General features: G+C 37.4%; 1 protein-coding gene across 13 annotated transcripts in view; it reads right to left on the bottom strand.

Annotated features, from left to right (window-relative positions):
- Positions 1-20,237, bottom strand: part of LOC122806731 (plasma membrane calcium-transporting ATPase 2) — a 2,851,771-nt gene that overhangs the window by 805,476 nt on the left and 2,026,058 nt on the right. The gene's annotated exons all lie outside the window — the stretch shown is intronic.

A 20,237-nucleotide genomic window follows, 5' to 3' on the forward strand; every position in this document is an offset into this window, starting at 1 on the left:
TCGATCTGTCCAAGGCATTTGATATAGTAAATCACCAGATACTTATAAATATCCTCAAATCCCAAATAGTTCCAGTCCTACTTAGATAACAGACAACAGGCTGTGCTTTGGCACAGCATTCTATCTACCCACCTGCCCGTTAACTTTGGTGTCCCTCAAGGGTCCATATTGGGGCCCCTCCTTTTTTCTATATTTATCAATGACCATCTAGCAATACCTCAAGCTACATTCATACAACACACGGACGATTCCACACTTATATGCTCAGCCACATCTATATCTGAACTTCACTCCCTTACCCAAAATGTGTTTAACACAGTAGAACAATGGTTTACACAGTGTCGCCTCCTCGTGAACCCCCCTCAAAAAAAAAAACTCCTCCTTTTTACTCCTAGTCATAAGTCCTCTCCAATAGATTTCACAGTAACATCCAATAATGGTACTCTCATAGCTCCAGATCCAGCTACCAAACTACTAGGTATCACCATAGACAACAACCTTAACTTTGACACACACGTCAATAATACTCTAAAAACTGTTAACAGAAAACTAGGCTCTCTCTACAGGATCAAACCCTTCCTTTCTCCTTTAGCTAGAATAACTATTGCTCACACTCATCTAATCTCTACACTCCTCTATGCCTCACCCATACATACTAATCTATCTAAGAATAACCTCAACAAAATGGAAAACTCCTACAATAACATTGCCAGATTTGCTACAGGCAACCCATTCAGAACCCACCATTGTTATAATCTAAAGCAGCTAGGATGGCTTGAACTACAAAATCAGCTTAAATTCCACCAACTGACCATTGCCCATAAGACCCTTTACCAACCTTCCAATACACCTATACTATCTACCCTCATCATCCCTTATACCAATATGAAGACCTTACGATCATCACAAAAACTTCTTGTAAATATTTGTAAATCTAACAACAGGGCTGGAGACTCTCTCTTCTCTAATACTGTCGGAAAATCCTGGAACCTTCTTCCCAGTGAACTTTCCTCACTTTCCTCTATATCACTTTTCAAAAACAAACTGAAACTTTTCCTCAGAACACACTGGTTATGCCCCTGTACTAAACCTGACTGATCAACTAGCTCTTCTAACTAGTTTCTGCCTACCCTATACTTCTCATTAACAAGTTCTATTTTCCTTAATAACAACAAAACCTTTTCCTTCTAGATAATGTTACTTACATCTTCTGTGGATACTTATAATTGCGACAACTTTTTATTAATATAATTATACAATAAGCTGCCTTCTTTGTTATATTATGTACTGAACCTGCATTTTGTATTGTACCTGCATTTTGCACTGTGTTATGAATTCTGCCCTCTTTCATAATTCTGTATTGTACCTGCAATGTGCATTGTATATATGAGTTTTTGTTTTCACGGGGCTTATCTCCCCAGGCCTCTACTGAAAATGGACATATATCCAGTTAGAGTAGTCCGGTCAACAAATGTAAAATAAAATTAAATAAATAAATAAAATTTATATAGCTGTATAAACCATGATTACAGTGCAAACAGGCAGGAATAACTATTGACTTTAAGACCGAACAATTATTTTTCTCATAATTAGTTTATTTTAGTAACTCCATTGATGTGAAAAACAAAATGTTGCAATAAAACTGGAAAGGACATATGTGAAATGGCAATACAGTTTAACATTTTTTATGATTTTATAGGAACCTGGTAAATAAATGTGTTTGAACTGTCCAAAAGGAGACAACTAAGAGAAACTCTCTGCCCTGGTAGACTAAATCTCTCTGAAGATTATACAATGCAAAGTGTCACAGGTAATTTGCAAGAAATAGCTAAGCTCCAACAATAAGGCTAGATATTTAAAGTCACAACAAACTTTAACAAATAATATTAGGAAGTTAAAAAGTGAATATGAGCTGAGTTTGGCTACTTATAAAAGTTGTTGTTTGTCTTTCGGCTTTTCCCGGTTAGGGGTTGCCACAGCAGAACTTCGGTCCGCTAATGATTGGCAGTTGGTTTTTATGGTGTCGAGTTGCCAGCCCGATGCCCAACCTTCAATGAAGGCACGCCCATTCAACGCATGCCGAGAATCGAATGGGAGAACCTCTTGCTGTGAGGCAACAATGCCACCGCTGCACCACTGTGGAAGTAATAATAAAAAACCCTTCATGAAACATCTGAGAAGAAACAGTAAAGTTGCTTTTCTTTCAAGGAAAGCTGAATCTCACAGTGAATAATTCTAGAGTGACCAATTATTAGGTTCATTGGTAAATTCTAAGCAATCAGTCTGCAGACTATTACATGCCTAGACAATAACCAGTGTATGACCAAACATGGGAGTCAGACCCTGTACCTTATGTCTCTGAGTTAAGCACCTTAACTATTATGCCAACCCTAACACTATTAGCTGAAATTTTCTGTGATCATTTTTTTTCCATATCTGTTTGGAATATACACTGTTGCACCAAAGTCAGCTAAAACAGTCCTCAAAATGTCCACTAGTACTTCAAGAAAATGTTTTAGAAAGCAATTAGACCCAAAGGTTGACACTGGCCTAGATGGTTTAAATGGCTACTTCCAGAGAAAGACCATTGCCAGTCTAGCACCATGTTTAACTTATTTTTTCCAACAAACACTCATGACTGGCTATGCTCCTGATAAATAGAAAGAAACGTTTGCAAATCCCATTCCTAAAATGGGTAACGAAAGCAACACTGACAATTTCCACCACATTAAGCTGACCAGCTTGCTTGGAAAATGTTCTTTTATTGCTATCACCAGCATCTAAACAGTTTGTAGATATTAACCAGTCGTTTTTTTTTCTTTTTTGTGGGTTAGTCTTGCCTGATAAAATATTTTATTCCATACCCAGAAATGACCTAGATCAAGAATTGAGTGTTGATACTGTTTATTTACATCTTGCCAAAGTGTTTGACTCAGTACTGCAATCAGAAATAGTACTTGCCATGAAATATTATAATTTTAATATGTATACCATCATTTGGGTGAATGGTTATACAAAAGGAGACATGGAGTTAAAATCATCATCATCATCAATTCGCTTTTTTTCATCTTTCTAAATAGGGTCAGGGTGTCATGTCAAATATCACCTTCCCTCCTGATTCAAAGCCACTCTTGTACCTTCTTCGACAGTCATGTCTGTCTGTTACAGGGCTACAGTCACACAATCCATCTCTTGTCTGCACGTGCTTGTTTCCTGTCATATTTTTCTGTCTTTCATGGGTTCACAAGTATGTACAAGGCAAACGACCACTGGGGGTCTTTTTAAGCCTGCTCATGCATCTCAAATCTCTAACAAGTTCTGGTACCCTTGTTAGCATAAGCAGGAGCTTGGGAGGTGAACCATTTACAGGCTGCCTGTGTCCATTAGAGATATCAGTGCCAACCCAGGGGTGAATTTTCAGTTCTACATCCAGTTGTCCAGGTTACTCTTACCAAACCATTTTCTGCTTTCCCACACATGTGCCTAGACCACTGTAATCTGATATTGCTGACCTTTTCTGCCATTGGAGATACTTTAGCTTCTCTTCTTCTTCTTCGATGTTGTAATTTCTTTGTCTATTCCACAGTGAGCATCCTATCATCCATCTAAGTCACTTTATCACCATCTCCTCTTGCTTCCTCGACTGCTCTGCATTTACTGCCCAGGCTTCTGTGCCAGGTAGTAGCACTGGTCACACTACTGGTTTTAAACATTATTTTAGCTCCTTTCTCTTTCTCTTGTGACACACTATCCCTGTCAGTTAGCTGCAGCTCTTCTGAGTCTATCTTTCACCTCCTCAATCAGACTTCCTTTCTCCACAACCACTTCCCAGATGCTTGAAGATGTTAACCTGTTGTATTATTTCCCCTTCTATCTCAGTTTTCAGTTTCTTCTTATTTTTCCCCATTTGCTGCCATGACAGATGTCATGTCTGTACTCAGTTTCATCCCATGTGTCATCAGTTTTGCATTCCATTCCCCTATCCTTTGCTGAAACTCTTGCTCAGAGTCTGCCTGTAATGCCACATTGTCTGCATTGAGCACCTGTGTTGCTCTGTCCCCTCTGGCATCCCAGGATGCAAAAAACTACTCTCTTACCAGTCTCAGTAAGAAACTGAGATCCCTCATAAAATCCTCCAAAGCTAGTTACGAAAATAAAATTGCCAAAGATTCCAAAGACAACCATGAGGCATTCTATAACTATGTCAACAATCTAAATGGCAATGCTCAGATCTGCTCTGAGCTAAAACAGAATGACATTAAATATACTGATCCCAAGGATATTGCCAATATCCTGGCAGATCGATTCAGTGCCAGCTTCACCACCCTCTCATCCCCTAAATGGCCCATCTCAATACCGGAAGATTGCCAAATTCTGGTAATAATGGCCACACAGGTAAAAAAACCCACTATCCAAAGCTAAGAATACAGCATCCATGGGACCAGATGACATCCCGGGCTGTGTTCTACATGAACTACAATATGAACTAGCACCTCACCTAAGTGTCATATTTAATCATAGCCTCACCTCAGGTTTCATGCCCACTGAGTGGCGCAGAGCTACAGTTATCCTACTCCACAAGGGGGGATCCACCTTGGATCCCGGAAACTACCGTCCCATCAGTCTGACAAGCCTTATCTGCAAGGCCATGGAGTGTATTATCATGGAACTTATAAACAAAGACATTGGCAACCTTCAAACACTGGACCCCACCCAGTTTGGGTTCATGAAGGGCCGATCTTGTCTCCTGAACCTGATTGACTTCTTCGAATCAGTCTACCAGAGCCATGGACAAGGGTAAGGTGGTCCACACAGCCTATCTAGACCTTGCCAAGGCCTTTGACACCATCCTCCACTCTGGAATCATAGATAAACTTACTAAGCTGGGCATTAATCCCTACGTCACCCAATGGGTTGCTAACTTGCTTACTGATAGAACCCACACTGTAAAAGTAGCCGACTCCAAATCCAGCTCCAGACAAGTGGAGTACCTCCGGGTTCAGTCCTGGGACTGCTCTTGTTTGGCATCTACTTCTCTGAAGTACAGGCCAACACTAAGGGACTCTGGCTAAGAAAGTTCGCAGATGACTGCAAACTGGGAGCCATTATTGAATCCCCAAATTATGTGGATACTCTACAAAAGGGCCTTACAGAAACAGATGCTTGGTGCCAGAGCCATGGGCTCAAGCTCAATGCCAAGAAATTTATAGTTATCCCCTTTGGGAAAAAACATGTACCTGTGAATTACCATATAGGTGGCAGTACACTAAACACCGAAAGTGTGATAAGAGACTTAGGGACACAGGTGGACAGTGGTCTCACCTTCGATAACCACATCGCCACAACAGTCAGGAAATCCTTCTATGTGGCACACCTCATCACTAAGGGCTTTTCATCCAGAAAAAAGGAGGTCATTGTCCCACTGTACTCATCCCTCATTAGACCCATTATAGAATACAACGCCCCGTTTGGTATGTACCTCTCAAGACATCTGCAACAACTGGAAAGGCCACAGAAGCACCTCACTAAAAGAATCACAGGCCTAAAGCAGATGCTCTACGCTGACCGCCTTAAAAAACTCCAGTTATACTCTGTCGCATATCATCTACTCAGAAGCGATCTCTGCTTAACATACAAGGCCATGTCAAACCCAGAGCTGTTGGACATGCTACACTTAAAGAAATCCCAGTCCCTCAGAGCCACACACTTCAGGGATCTAAACCTTGTCATCACAATACACAAAACATGCTGGAGGGATAGGTTCCTGACCCAGAGACTTCTCAGACTCTAGAATAGATTGCCCATACATGTCAAGCAGAGTGCCTCTTTGGTCCTCTTCAAAAGGAACCTTGATGATTGGATGGGAGAAAGGAAATTCACCCCGGGGATCACGTCAATCCCCTGCTAGACAGGGGTCCAGGGAAGTAAATAGTGTGGGAAGAAATAGCTGGGAATTGTTATGGCTAGGCTTGTATAGGCCCTAGGGCTGATAGCCTAGTATCAACCTATGAACCTATGAACCTAATGTAGTCCATCACCAGTTTGAACAGCTATGGTCTCAGAGCTGATCCCTGATGCATGTCCACTCCCCTTTGGCACTCCTGTTTGAGTTTGAACACTGTACTTGTGCCACTGGGTCCTTAAACATAGTTTGCACTAATTCTATAAATGTTTCCAGCACTTCAAACCATTGCAGGACTTAACAAATAAGCTTTCTTGGAACTTTGTCATATGCTTTCTCCAAGTCTAGGAATGCCCACTTGGACTCTTTCCTCATCTCCGGCTTATCTACTGTCTGTCTCTCTGCAAGCATCAGGTCAGTTGACCTGCAGTTTGATCTGAATCCAAACTGCTCATTTCCCATCTTAATTTCTACAACTCTGTACATTCATTTATCAAGCACCCCTTCCGGCACTTTTTAATGCAGTGTGACAACTGAGAATGTCCCCTTTGTTCTGTTACACTGGCACTACAATGCATATTCTCCAGGGATCTAGGACGCACCTTTCTTACCATACCACTGAGCACCCTCGTGAGCAATTTCTCTCCTAATTCATCCAACATCGTGATCAGATTTTATATATTTAATTACTGATCGACTGATTGACATTTGTTTAGCAAGAAAGTCCCCATTTTCAGTGGAGGGCCAGCCAGAAAAGTCCTAGAGAGTTAAATAAGATCAAATAAAACACTAACAAAAATGAAATTTAAAAAAAGCACATATACATACATAGTTTGGTAGCAGAATACACAGGATACATTAAAGCATGAGGAGACACCAGTGATGTAAAAATAAAAAGGATAATTAAATATGACTATCAGTATTTACAAAAGTATTAGAAGTATAATTTACTATGCTAGGAAATAAAAATAAAAAGATACAAGTGCATTCCAAGAGCGGGGAGAGGGCACCCGTTGAAAGGTATACACAGATAGTGTGATGAGAGATTTGGTTAGTAAGAATAGAAAGTATTTGCTAATACAGATCATACAGGTAAGGTGCATGGGCATAGCCTTAACTCACATAAAATACTGAGGAAAGAACTGTCAGACTTAAGTCCCATATGGTTCTTTTTTTGCTCTCTTGTTTTTTTGTTTTATTTAAGTCGTAATTTCTTGAGAACCAAAATATATAGATTGGTTAAATTTTCTGATATAAAAGGTGAAGCAACTGTAACCAATTTAATGTAACAAGAAACTCTACAAAGAGTTCTGGATAAACTCTCCCAATAGCCATGTGAAAAGAAGACTGTTTTAATAACTCAGAATGTAGGGCACTTCATTTGAGAAGATGAAATACAGGATACTAGTATGCTTTGGCTAATAACATCTTGCCTAAGTCAGAGACTATTAAAGTATTTGCATTTGAAATTTGAACAATTTAAAGAAAATGTAATAATCATCAGTAAATGTTACTCAATAATAAAAGATCTTTTATTAACAATCTCAAGTAGAGAACTGTCTTGATTTGATTGTGGCTGAAAAGAGTCAATGGACTAGCACACTTACCTGGTAAACATGACAAAATAAATAAGTTATTAGACCACAAAACAGTATTATGGAGCTGCTTGTATGTGCAAAGTCATGCAAATAAAGAAAATTCAATGCACTGGAAAAAGAATACAAGGAAGTTAGAGGGGTGAAGTGATATCATTACACTGAATCAATGATGAAATTAGATACAATTAGTTATTACCTGTTGATGACTTGATTTTGACTTTACAAATATTTACAAGATGCGTATGTGTCAGTAACACTGTAGGTAATATTTAAGATACTTGGGTTTAGAGTAAGAAAAATAATCCACTAGTAGACATCCCGACACTTAACAGCCACCTTAAAAAGTCTTTTGTTGTAGAGCTGGTAGGACAGAGAAATTACTAGCAAGTTCAATTAAGTCAGCTAATTACCAACCAAACTTTAAGGCTAGATTGAATTTATGGTTTGGAGAAGAAAGTATCCAGCTTGTGATTCAAAAATAATTAAAAATATAAGTATAAGGCTACTAAATCAGTTAACAAGTAAATATATAAATAAATGGTTTGAAATATATATTTGCATTTAGATAATGTGTGTGTGTGTGTGTTTGTGTGTGTGTGTGTGTGTGTGCACACGAGACTCAGACTACTCTGCAACATCAAACTGGCATTTATCATCTGTCCAAAAAAATCAAAATGACACCCATCAATGCCCCACTCTATACTCCTTACAATACACACAGTTACCACTACTTCAAAGCTACTTACTAAGGACTGAGTCAGATGTACAGCATTAACAATTTAAAACTAAACTCTCTAATGATCAATATATAGAGAGAAATCAAACTGCAGTCCCAAAAGACTAACAAACAAAGCACAAACTTACCAAAGCACCCCACATCCAAACGTAGGGGTGAAGCCTTACATCCTTTAACTTATATCTTAATCTATGTATGTGTGTGTGTATGTGTATGTGTATATATGTGCATATATAGGTTTACTTTCATAATCACAAAACCATATCCATCGAGTGATCATGATGTCGAACTAAAATATTGAAAATCACAGCACCGAACAGGCACAACACCGAAACCGGAAATGACCTGCCCAAATTCGACAAAGTCGACATTACCCAGCATACCTTCCCTCCCAGTCAATTCCAGCTAACATTTTGAAGGGGGCAAGCCCCCTTGTACCTCCTCATGTGGAGGAATGCACCCCCCCACACCCCCTGCTAATTACATATACAAACTCCAAGATTGCACTACAGTGAGGAAATGGGTACATTTCCTGATCCCCACTGTACCACGATCCCAATGCAGATTGTCAACCTCACAACAATGAATGCACACTAGCATTTTCAGTTCTTTCGACTATCCCAGTTTGATGGAATGCTGTCTGACAACATGAAAGTAAACCTGTACATATATATATATATATATATATATATATAGAGAGAGAGAGAGAGAGATATAGATACAGATATACATACAATGAGAGTGATATGGGTATCATATAATCGCGCTACCACAAAGTCAATATAATATCGAGCCCACATAAGTGAAAACCCATGAAATTAAACAGTCATATCAGTGAATGTCGTAAGATCGAAAATAAATCAGGAAGAGTATTTTGCCATAACAACATTGACACCCAGGAAAGAAACAAATCATACATGAAGTGGTACAGAACAAAAAGTGATAAGAGAATTTCAACAACTGCAAACACAGCAGTAGATCAAACGCAAACATCCATTAAAAGGTAGCAGTGTCATACACATCATGGCTGTATTCCCAACCATTAAAGGGTAGCAGTGTCATACACATCATGGCTGTATTCCCAACCATTAAAGGGTAGCAGTGTCATACACATCATGGCTGTATTCCCAACCATTAAAGGGTAGCAGTGTCATACACATCATGGCTGTATTCCCAAACCTGTGGTCACAACTTAAAGGAGTAAAGTACTCTTGAGGCCATTCCCAAAACTGTGATCACAAATGTATGAAAGTACAACAATATTCTTGAGTCTATTCCCAAAATTCAGTCACAAACTTAGTGTACAACAAAACTCCAGAGTGTATTCCCTAAGTTACAGTCCCAAACATAACAGAGTACACCACCACTCCTGGCATATCAGGAATGTGTCCATCACTCACATTTTCCACAGAATAGTAACTGCAGTTAAGAAATCATCTAGTGTATATGCACCTTTGTGCATGGAAGAAGTAAATTATTCAAGTTGGAGATGTTCCAAAAAAACAAACTGCAAATAAAGGGAAGAAACCAGCAGCAATAGCCGTTTTTGTGGAAAACTTCCTTGACTTTCTCAACAAATACCAGTCTACAAATTACCAAATAAAATATTTGCTCTCAGCAGGGAAAACTCTCATGCAACCTACTGAATGCAGCTAAAACACCAGTCTCCCCTAGAAATGAGAGGGCTGTATGCTTCTATACAAACATTTCAAACTTCATGAACTTCCCATTTAGGGACGCTAATCCTTGAGGTGGATTTTTCACCAAATGATTTGGCTGAAATGAAATAACCACAGTTTTGATACAGCCCTATTAATGTTAGTACTAATACTCTGCCTGCTAATGTCAGTACTAATACTCTGCCTGCTAATGTTAGTACTAATACTCTGCCTATTAATGTTAGTAATAATACTGTGCACAGCAGCTATCTCAGACTTACATATTACAAATTTAACCTCAGCTGACAAGATAACTTTCCCTAATAACTCAAAGATACATTGCCAGAGAGAGCTATATACTTTCAGAGACTTTCTTGACGTCAAATAGACTACTGGATCAGTCTTACATATGCCACTGTAGTTTACAAAGCCATGAATACTGTAAAGTCAATGACGTATTGTGTCTTTTGTTAAAAAGGTACAATCCATCAGCCATACTTTTGCTTTGCTAAGGTCAAACAAATTATTGGTGTTGCTGTTGCTGTCTGAACTCTTTCATTTATCAAAAATTCAGTCACATTTAAGCTTTCTGAGGACATTTCCTGACCTACACCAGTGATCATATGTTTTCTTCTTATCATGTGCACTTGTTTTAAAATTGCCTTCCTGTTGGACATACATACTATACTCTCCAGAAAGGTTCCTGCCATCACCTCGTCCAACACGAGACATGGGATACCACGGGATAAAGCTTCTGTTTTCTTCAAATCCAAACAAGGTGCATACCTTTGTACATTACTTGGGTCTGCGGTACGTCAATGTGTTATGGACTTTTTCACTTCTTCTCCCTTTGTGGTGGTCTACTTTATAGCCCTACCATTGCATCTTTCCTAAAGCTTGAGATGGCATGCTCAGTATTTCCTGCTTTTGTGTTGGTAAAACAAAGAACTTTGCTTACTCTATTCAAATGTAATTTGGATGAATGGATTGTGAAGCTACAAATTCATCCCTTGTTTAGCATTCATGTCCCTCACAGAGAGGACAACAAGTACATTTCCCACTATATCCTAATTCTTTCTGAGTTATTCTTACACAAAATTTAAGAGCTAAGCTTCTTAAAATCTCCACAGATCAATAGTCCAGCAAATATCTATGAACCTATGTGTCACAAGTGATAAAGGTTATATCATAAATGTTTTTCTCATATACTGCAGTAGGTTTAAAACTGACTGTCATCATATCAACTATTAACTTCTCTGCCCTGTACTCAGTGAGTGCCAGGATAGTATCCAAGTCTCCTGGGACCATTAAATGAATTAGGCAGATAACTGGAGAATGAATACCAGCTAACAGTGTGACAAGAATCTGAGCTGTGAGGACCAGTCATGTTGTTAAACACTGTAAAATATGCAATGTGACATTAAGTACTCTATACAACAGGTACATATGGTGCAGTAACTACATGATTTATCCCAAATATATAGGTTTAGTTTGGTGAGGATGGATAAAAGGGAGGTCAAAAACCTACTGCAGATAAGTTACCCTGTTTCTTTCTCTGTCAACACAAATGCAATTAAATACAGAGGACTGCTTAATTCATAAATGGCTTGCAACCAGCAGTTTTTCAGATGAACAAGTGCTCCAAGTGTGCCTGTCACTAAAGCAGTCTTTCTGAACTGAATGACTGCCTTCACACAAGACATTTCAGTATGCTTGTGAGGCTTGACATTTTGTTTCCATTTTGTGTCACCCTTGGAACTTAAGCTCTGTTCTTCAATCAATCAATCAGTCAATTAATCAATCAATCAATCGATCAATAAATAAACAAACAAATGAATAAATAAATATTGATTTCAATCTGTGAAAGTATCTTAGACTGATATGTCAAACTGCATAGTTATATAACAGGACTGCATTGCATGTCAGTTATAAAATATGTATTACTTTCATTGCCAGAGTTTATTTATAAGATTCAGCAACAGAGGTAAACTCCAGCATAAATCCAAACAAGTGCTGCACACATACTGTAGCCCTTTCAAAATGCCATAAAAATAAAATTTTTGCACTTCTAGTTATAATTCAGAAGCTGTGCTCAGATCAGCTGCATTCAGGTACATGAATCTTCTACTTATGAAGTCAGATGTGAGCTCTGGCTCGTAGCTGCATATTTATTCTAATGATGTAGTTTAATCCCATGATTTTATGCAATCGTTGGTATAACACAAAAGCTTCACATACACTGTACATCTAAAATAAGAATGCATTATGGTGTTTCTTATCACTTTACTAATACAGGAGGAACAGGAACTGTGTGCTTATTTAATACGAACAATAAGGGGTCATATATCTTTGTTCAACATAAATCCATGGCTAAAGCCATAACATTAGAAAAAAGTACATCATTTTAAAATTGTAAGAATTGTTTACCTTAAGTATTTGACAGTGAACATGTTTAATATTCTACAAAATTCTGTAATTTCCAAATTTTTGGGTGTTCTAAATGCTACATATAAAAACGCAGGATTTCTGAAGAGTCTGTGAGATGTGACATTATTCAAAGAAATGCAGCAAAGAAAGTGTGTTGCTTTAAGTAAATGTCATATCTGTGGATGTACAGATGGTCCAATTACTTCAATTCGTTATGCTGGAATGACTAGGCAGATTGGCACACAGAAGCAGTAATGTGATGGAGATCTATGGTGCATGCATCATGGGATTGCAAAGAGACGTATGGCTTTTTACAGGTATATAAATATAAAATACAGGACAGAGTTAACACAGCAAAGACTACTCAGTAGATGAGTAACATTTCAAAGCACAGAACTACATTTCTTCATTAAGCCATCCTCAGACAAATGGACCAACAGACCTTTCTTCTAAGCTTCAGTTTGGATTCTCATATTATGGCCTCTGAGGAGCAGGTGTGTAATTTGGTTCATTTTTCATCCTTGACCAGTAAGTCACCATGTCTTGCTTGTGCTGTTCACCAGTCACAAAGCACTAGTGTGTTTTTCCTAGGGTGGTATACAGCTACAGTGTGTCTTCCTGGATACTACAACAGATGGATATTTAGCTTCTGAATTGCATCCTGAAACCATCTCAGTTATGAATACAGCCTGCCAGATGACTTCCTAATCTTTTTCTTTTATGTTAGTAGAATTGTTGGGTCGAATCTCTTTCAATAACTGACAGGTTAGTGACTAATCCAATAAACACAACTTCAGACAAATGCCAGATACTTTAATAAAACAACAAATCCTTCATCAGTGTTAAAATACCTATACTAAATTCTAAAACCTTAAATAATTAATTAGTCAGTCACATGATAACAGCCACCCTATAAACATAAAAATAATTACAATAGTCATTTAATTATTTTAAAGTGGTTTCTATGTATAGAAAATATATATAAGATATATAAAAGTATATAAAAATTCATAAAACCATTCCTCATCTTATTTTTTTTTCTGTTTTTTAACTAGTATTGGCTTAATAGTCAGTGCATTATTCAGTGCAGGTTTCATATCAGCTCTCAGACTAATTATCCAAATATACTTAGAGAATATATATTATTATTATTATTTATAGAGAGAATATTTGGATAATTAGGCTGAGAGCTGATATGAAACCTGCACTGAATAATGCACTGACTATTAAGCCAATACTAGTTAAAAAACAGAAAGAAATAACATGAGGAATGGTTTTATGAATTTTTATATACTTTTATATATCTTATATATATTTCCTATACATAGAAGCAACTTTAAAATAATTAAATGACTATTGTAATTATTTTTATGTTTATAGGCTGGCTGTTATCATGTGACTGTCTAATTAATTATTTAAGGTTTTAGAATTTAGTATAGGTATTTTAACACTGATGAAGGATTTGTAATCCGAAAGCTTTGTTGTTTTATTAAAGTATATGGCGTTTGTCTGAAGTTGTGTTTATTGGATTTGTGCATTTGGCTACAGTTTCAGCTTTATCACTGTCCTGACTTTATTTTCTTGCAACTTAAGTTAGTGACTAACATATAAACATTTCTTTATTGCATAACAAAAACTTTTTTGTGGGTCAGGTATATTTTCCTCATACCTGTTTGAAGTGTACATGTTACTGTTGTAGCCGATCATGAACATCTTTCATCTGCAAACACGAATAGTTGAAAGAACTTCTCATTAGCAACATCTTATTTATATTATCGCCTTTGGCAATGCATTATTATTGGCCAAAGCACAAAATATGTTTTTTTTTATCTTCAGCATTAACTGGGAGAACAACTGCCCATTGCAACTTGCACCAAAGGCATTGTTTTATAACTTGATTGTCCTTATCCTGGTGGAAAAGCTTTGATCAGATCAAGTAAAACTTGTACCTAGTGATGATAGCTAAGCAATAAAACAAAAGCAAGCCTGCCCAATGGAAGCAACCCTATCTTTATAAAATTACATTAAAAGTACTATCAGCTAACCACCACTAGATGACAATACTGCTTAACAGCCCCATTCTTCTTAATTTAAAGGTTTTATTTCTGAAGCACATAAGCCTCCTCTGTCAAGTCATTTCCTGCTTTAGTGATGCTTTCTACCCCTGTTTGCCACAGATGGACCTGTCTTCTACCTGCTGTAAAATATTCATTTTTGATTCAGTTGAGAATGTACCATCTGCTGACTTGGTGCCAATGAGTCGGCTCTGTCATCACATACAGATCTGAAGAACAAATGGCCAAAATAAACATTTCCAAACATAAACACAGCATTAAATTTTGTGGGAGTGAGAAGGACTACTCCAAGTCCCACACATATGAAGGCTTTGCCCCACACCTCCCTATTTTAAAGTTGTTACTGTAAAATTGTCATTACCTCTAAAGTGAGAACATGTTATCAATAACAGCTTAGTGCAAACATACATCCTGGAGCTTATGTTATTTACATAATGTCCTCAATTTTTTGAAACATTCTTCATTATAGTGGCCTTTGCTGATAATACTGATCCATACTTCTCAACCTTGTAGTGCAAGAAATCTGGACAAAGGGACAAAAATAAGGACAGATTTTAAATACTACTCTTATAAATGTGGAAAGTTGCTAGTATAACAAGATTGTGAAGGATATGAAGTCTGAGACTGAAATGTAGGTCATTATTTCAACCCTTAGCAATTTGCCAGTAAACAACAAATTTTATGAGGACCAGACCACAAATATAAGGTAAAAATCTGGACAGTTGACAGGCACACTGATAGCCCACAATTTATAGTTAGACTAAGGAAGGAAAATCAAATTAGACTGGTAGATCCTATCACATTCTTCTTCAGTGTGCAGCGCAAATCTCTTAACTTGACCTATTTTATTTATTTAATTATTGACATTTGTTTACTGGGAAGGTCTGTCTGGGCACAGGTATCCTATTTCAGCAGATGCCCAGGAAGAAAACTCCAAGATATCATATTTAATGCAATCAATATTTACAATAACACTGTATAATGTAGTTTTTACAAATATAGTCAGTATGGTAAAATTTGCATTGATATTCACATACGTTAAATTTATAAGCCTTGTACTAAAACTTTACATCTAGAAGAGTAGTGTATAAGACAGGTAGGAATAATTTAAGAAATACAACAGATTGAGGTATTAGAGGAGAGAGGCAAGGTTGAATGCTAACAGATAAGTAGTGATGGGATAGTAATTTGGTTGAGCTAATTAGAAGTAGGTATAATAGTTTAAAAAGTACAATAAAGTGAGGTATTAGAGGGAGATAAGCAGGTTAAATGATTTAGTCCTTAAATGGAGGGACAAAGCCACAAAACAGAGATGAATTAATTTAGTAATGGTTTGGAAAGATGAAGGTGTGTGATAGATGTGATTGATGTAGGAATTCTTTTGCAAGTTCTAGCTACACTACTGGAATAGAGACTGACTCCAGCAGTCCTTTATGGTTTGCAGATAGTAAGTAGTTGGGCCAGAGGGGACGATTTGGAAGATATTATTGGAGTAGGGGTTTAATTGCTTGGCAAGCGGATGGGGTATGCATGATTTTATGGTTTAAGATCAGTTAAGTATAAGATAGGTGGTAAGGAAGCTCAAGCTAGTAAAGCGTTTTTAGTACTAAACAGTGATGAGTCTGATAAGGTTTGTTGTAAGCAAATCTGGCAACTTAATTCTAAACTTGAGCAGTGCTATAACAAAGTGAGGCTTGCAGCTTGGTCATGATAGGGGCTCTATACAGGACAGGAGGTAAGCGGTAAGTGACAGCTAAAGTTATCTTGGCAGAGTCTGTAAGGAATTTCTTTACTCGTCATAGGGTGCCTTGTTTTTTGATGGATTTTCCTGATGCTGTTGTGGTTATGTAAATCAAATTTAAGATTGTCTTTGATTGTCATGCCAACTAGTTTTGTATATGGGGTAACTTCAATCATGGTATTACTTAAGGAAGAACATTTAAAGTTGTTTTTTTCTTGGAAATGGGATTTTGGAAAAAAAGAAAAGTAATTTAGCTTTTTAGTGATTTAGTAACCAAATTTCACAGAGTTAAAACCTTCTTGAGTAATTCTCTGAAGATGTATTAGGTTGTTGTAACTGCATATTAGGGTAGAATCATCAGCATATTGTATGAGGGACGTTTGCTGAGAGGATTTATAGAAATTGCTAGTGAATATATTAAAGAGTAGATGGCTGAAAATGGAGCCCTGTAGCACACCAGCACTGACAGCAAGGAAGGGAGAAAAAACGGAGAGCCATTTAACAGACTGGTATCTATCGGCTAAGCAGGTATTAAAGCATAGCAGTGCTCCAGGGAAGACAGGACAGGAGTTTTTGGTGAGAGACTAAACCAAAACCTTTAGAGAGATCAAGGAATACAGAGGAAACAAGTTTGCCTTCATCTCTGGCTTTGTTAATAGAATCTGTGAAAGCTGATAAGTCCTTGGTAGTGATATGGGCACACCTAAAACCATTCTGTGTAGGGGTCAGGAGCTTTTCCTGAAGAATATGTTCAAGAACTTGCTTGTGAATGCAGTTCTCCAGAATTTTTGACAAAGGGGATAATATTGTGATAGGTCTGAAATTGGTTATACCAGATGAGGTTCTTCCTTTATGAACAGGGTATGATTATGAATTTTTACCACTGAGAAGAAATGTAGGATTTCTTGACAGATCTGTTAAATAGAAGAGAGACAGGATAGGCTATTTAAGTGGCAGACAGATTGAAATATGCTAAAAGATACAAAAGAAATATAAGGTATTTCCAAAAGATTCCGTTTGAAAGATTAAACTACAAATGTGGACAATCCGATTGCTCCTTCATTTTGTCATTTAGTCAGTTTACTTATGGGCACTTTTGTTCAGTAGACTTAATAGAACCGTTTTAATTTTATAGTGGATGAGACAGAGTAGTAGTTAAGGAGGGGTGATAAGGATTGATGCCCTGCGTGCAAGGTGCTTAGGTGATATTTGGTAGATGCAGATGGTGCGCAGTATAGTATTAGCATTCAGACATGAATGCGGATACTGTATTTCTGGTCATGGCTGATGTGCATGGTATTTTAACTGTAGCACACTGCTATAGTGAGTACTTTCAGAGCAAAAACAATTTTTTTTGATTCCTCAACTTAGAATTGAGGAGGGCATCAGATGCAGGAAGTGCACATTACACCAGACAGCCCAGTCTAGCTATAGTCCTGGGATGAAACTGTATGTTGTCCAACCATGCAAACGCAGATATATAAGCAGTTTCATCTCACAACTGGAATTGCAAAATGTACCACCATTGCAGTTCCAAAATCGGTAATTAACCCCATTAGTTTGCTCTTGATAAATAGCAACACTGAAACATATCGTAGGGTCTACTTCTTAACTTCATTCCCTATTAACAGACATAGCCATTTCTCACCTCACAACAGTGACAATCTAACAGATGCCCTACATAACAATGAAAGTATGTTAAATAAAGCTGAAGAACTTAATACTTTCCTTATGTCTCAGTCTCCCAACAATATTGCAATTACAGAATCATAGGTCAAAAATGACACCACAAGCCTCTAATTCTACATTACTCTTACATGTTCAATGCTCACCTGGGTAAAAAACTACTGCACTGATCCTCCTTAAAAATGTTTAGTTATGTGCAAGCACTCTCCCATGTTGGCAAACACTAGTTCCAATATGTTTGATTTTCTGGTTGGAGTGCGCACTATCTGGTCCACTGTGTTTGTGTTGAAAGTGAATTAGAGGCAGTCTACATTTCCCAGTGTATAGAGTACTAGCTAAGGTCTCTAATCAGAAATGTCTTTGGCTGGTGAGCACATGCAGTAGGGCTAGGTAAGAGTTGTGAGCTTCGTGGGTCATAGAAGGTAACCTGTAGCTGGCCAGGATATGGTAAGGAGCCTTGTCTATGGAAACTTGGATGTGCATGAATTCTAGGCCATCATCCTGTTTAACCATCCTGAAGTTGTATTTGTTGCTAATGTAGATAGAAACACCACCACCTTTAGCTCCTGTCTGTGCTGCTATTGGTCTAAATGTGTGTTGCATGTGGCTAGACTCACAATTAAATTTACAGCAGCATCTAATCACCATTAGATCAAAAAGTAACAAGCTGCTGTTGTGAACCAAAAAAAAGTTATCATCTTTCATCTTTCATCTGAGAGTAAATATGCAACAGGATAAGATATTTTACAAGCACAACCAGAATACAGTTACCAATTACAGCATCTGCCTCAGACAAGAGTTTAGCAATAATAGAAAATATTACTAACCGGGTCTGTGCATCATTGCCCACCCCTGCATAAACCATGGCTAAGGGTGACTTCCAGATGAACAAAAACTCAGCTTTTAGCTGATTCCCTTTAATTTAAAATGCTACAGCTGGACTTCTTCCCATTTCTTTGCAAGTCACAATTAGGTCTTGAAAACAGCAGTTAAGGTCCCTCCCCAGCAATAATAAAGCTTGACTTTCCCTTGAAAAAAGCTTCACTGTGAAGACCATCATATTTCTTTAATGGGTCTCAATCAATTGTGATTTAATCATTTATGCTTTAGATTAAATGGAATTTCAATCAAATTGGCAACTATTTAATTTTTTTAGATCAAATCTACTTTAGATAAAATGAACCATAATAGTGTGTGGCCCATAGGATTTCCCAGAATATGGGTACCCGTATCACAACTGACTTCTCTGGCAGAAATACGGGGTGAGCAAACTGGTTTAACTAATGAAATTATTTTTTTTTTTTTTTTTTTGAGCTGGGATACAGAATTGGGATTGCCTAGACATAGTTAGGCCTTGCTGAGTTTAATTCTGGTGACTATGAAAAAATACTTACTAGAAAATAAAAATCAAAGTTTAAGCTGACCATAGTAGGAGTAATGAATAAAAAAAATAAAAGAACTGGAAGTGGGATCTTTAGAAAAGGGTATGAGCAAATTACAAAGAAAAAATGGGAATGGAGAACAATATTTTGAAGGAGGAATGAGATTTAAGGGAAGGCAGGAAATGAATGAGCTGTGTAATGGTCTAATAACGATGACTGTATAGAAGACTATATGTGATATATAATGCCTGCAACTAAAAATATGTTTTTTTCATTTATACAAATGTTTGCCTATGCCATAAATGAAATTCAATTAATATGTTTCTTGTTTAAAAAAAGATGCATTTTCCTATAGGGTACAACCCCACTGTGATAACCATGTGAGGCCCTTGCCCCCCCCCCCTAATTTATTATTCTAACTCCAAGCGTACTGCACAGAAATCTCACTCATTGCTAGGCAATAATAAAGCTGTTTTGCCCTTTCTGTGGAAAGTTATGAGAATATGAGATCAGAACAAAAGATATAATGCAATTTGAGCTGTAAAACATCACTTCTGTGTCAGATGAGCAACAAAACATGAGCAACTGTCACTTTCTGGTATCGGACATATGCAATGGTGATATAAACAACTGGTTGCAAGTGTGTGTGTGTGTGTGTGTGTGTGTGTGTGTGTGTGTGTGTGTGTGTGTGTGTGTGTGTGTCTGTAACTGCATGTTTATGTGTCTGTGTATGTGTATATCCATGCGTGTGTGTGTGTGTGTGTGTGTGTGTGTGTGTGTGTGTGTGTGTGTGTGCGCATATGTGGATGTGCTCATTCCAAGTATGTGTGGGTGCATGTGTGATCTACAGGTACACTTTATGTAACTGTTTTATCGATGAATCCTTTACTGTCAAAATTACATAACTGCAAATTCTTAATGCAAACTCATAAGACTGCAAACATAAGCATTCAGAAAGAATATTTATTAATTGTAGAGATTTATAAAGTAAATCATCATAAAATATTATTTTGAATGAGATATATTCTATTT

The sequence above is a fragment of the Protopterus annectens genome, chromosome 7.part0 (assembly GCF_019279795.1).
Source record: "Protopterus annectens isolate FY-2018-M chromosome 7.part0, PAN1.0, whole genome shotgun sequence".
Classification (NCBI taxonomy): Eukaryota; Metazoa; Chordata; order Ceratodontiformes; family Protopteridae; genus Protopterus; species Protopterus annectens.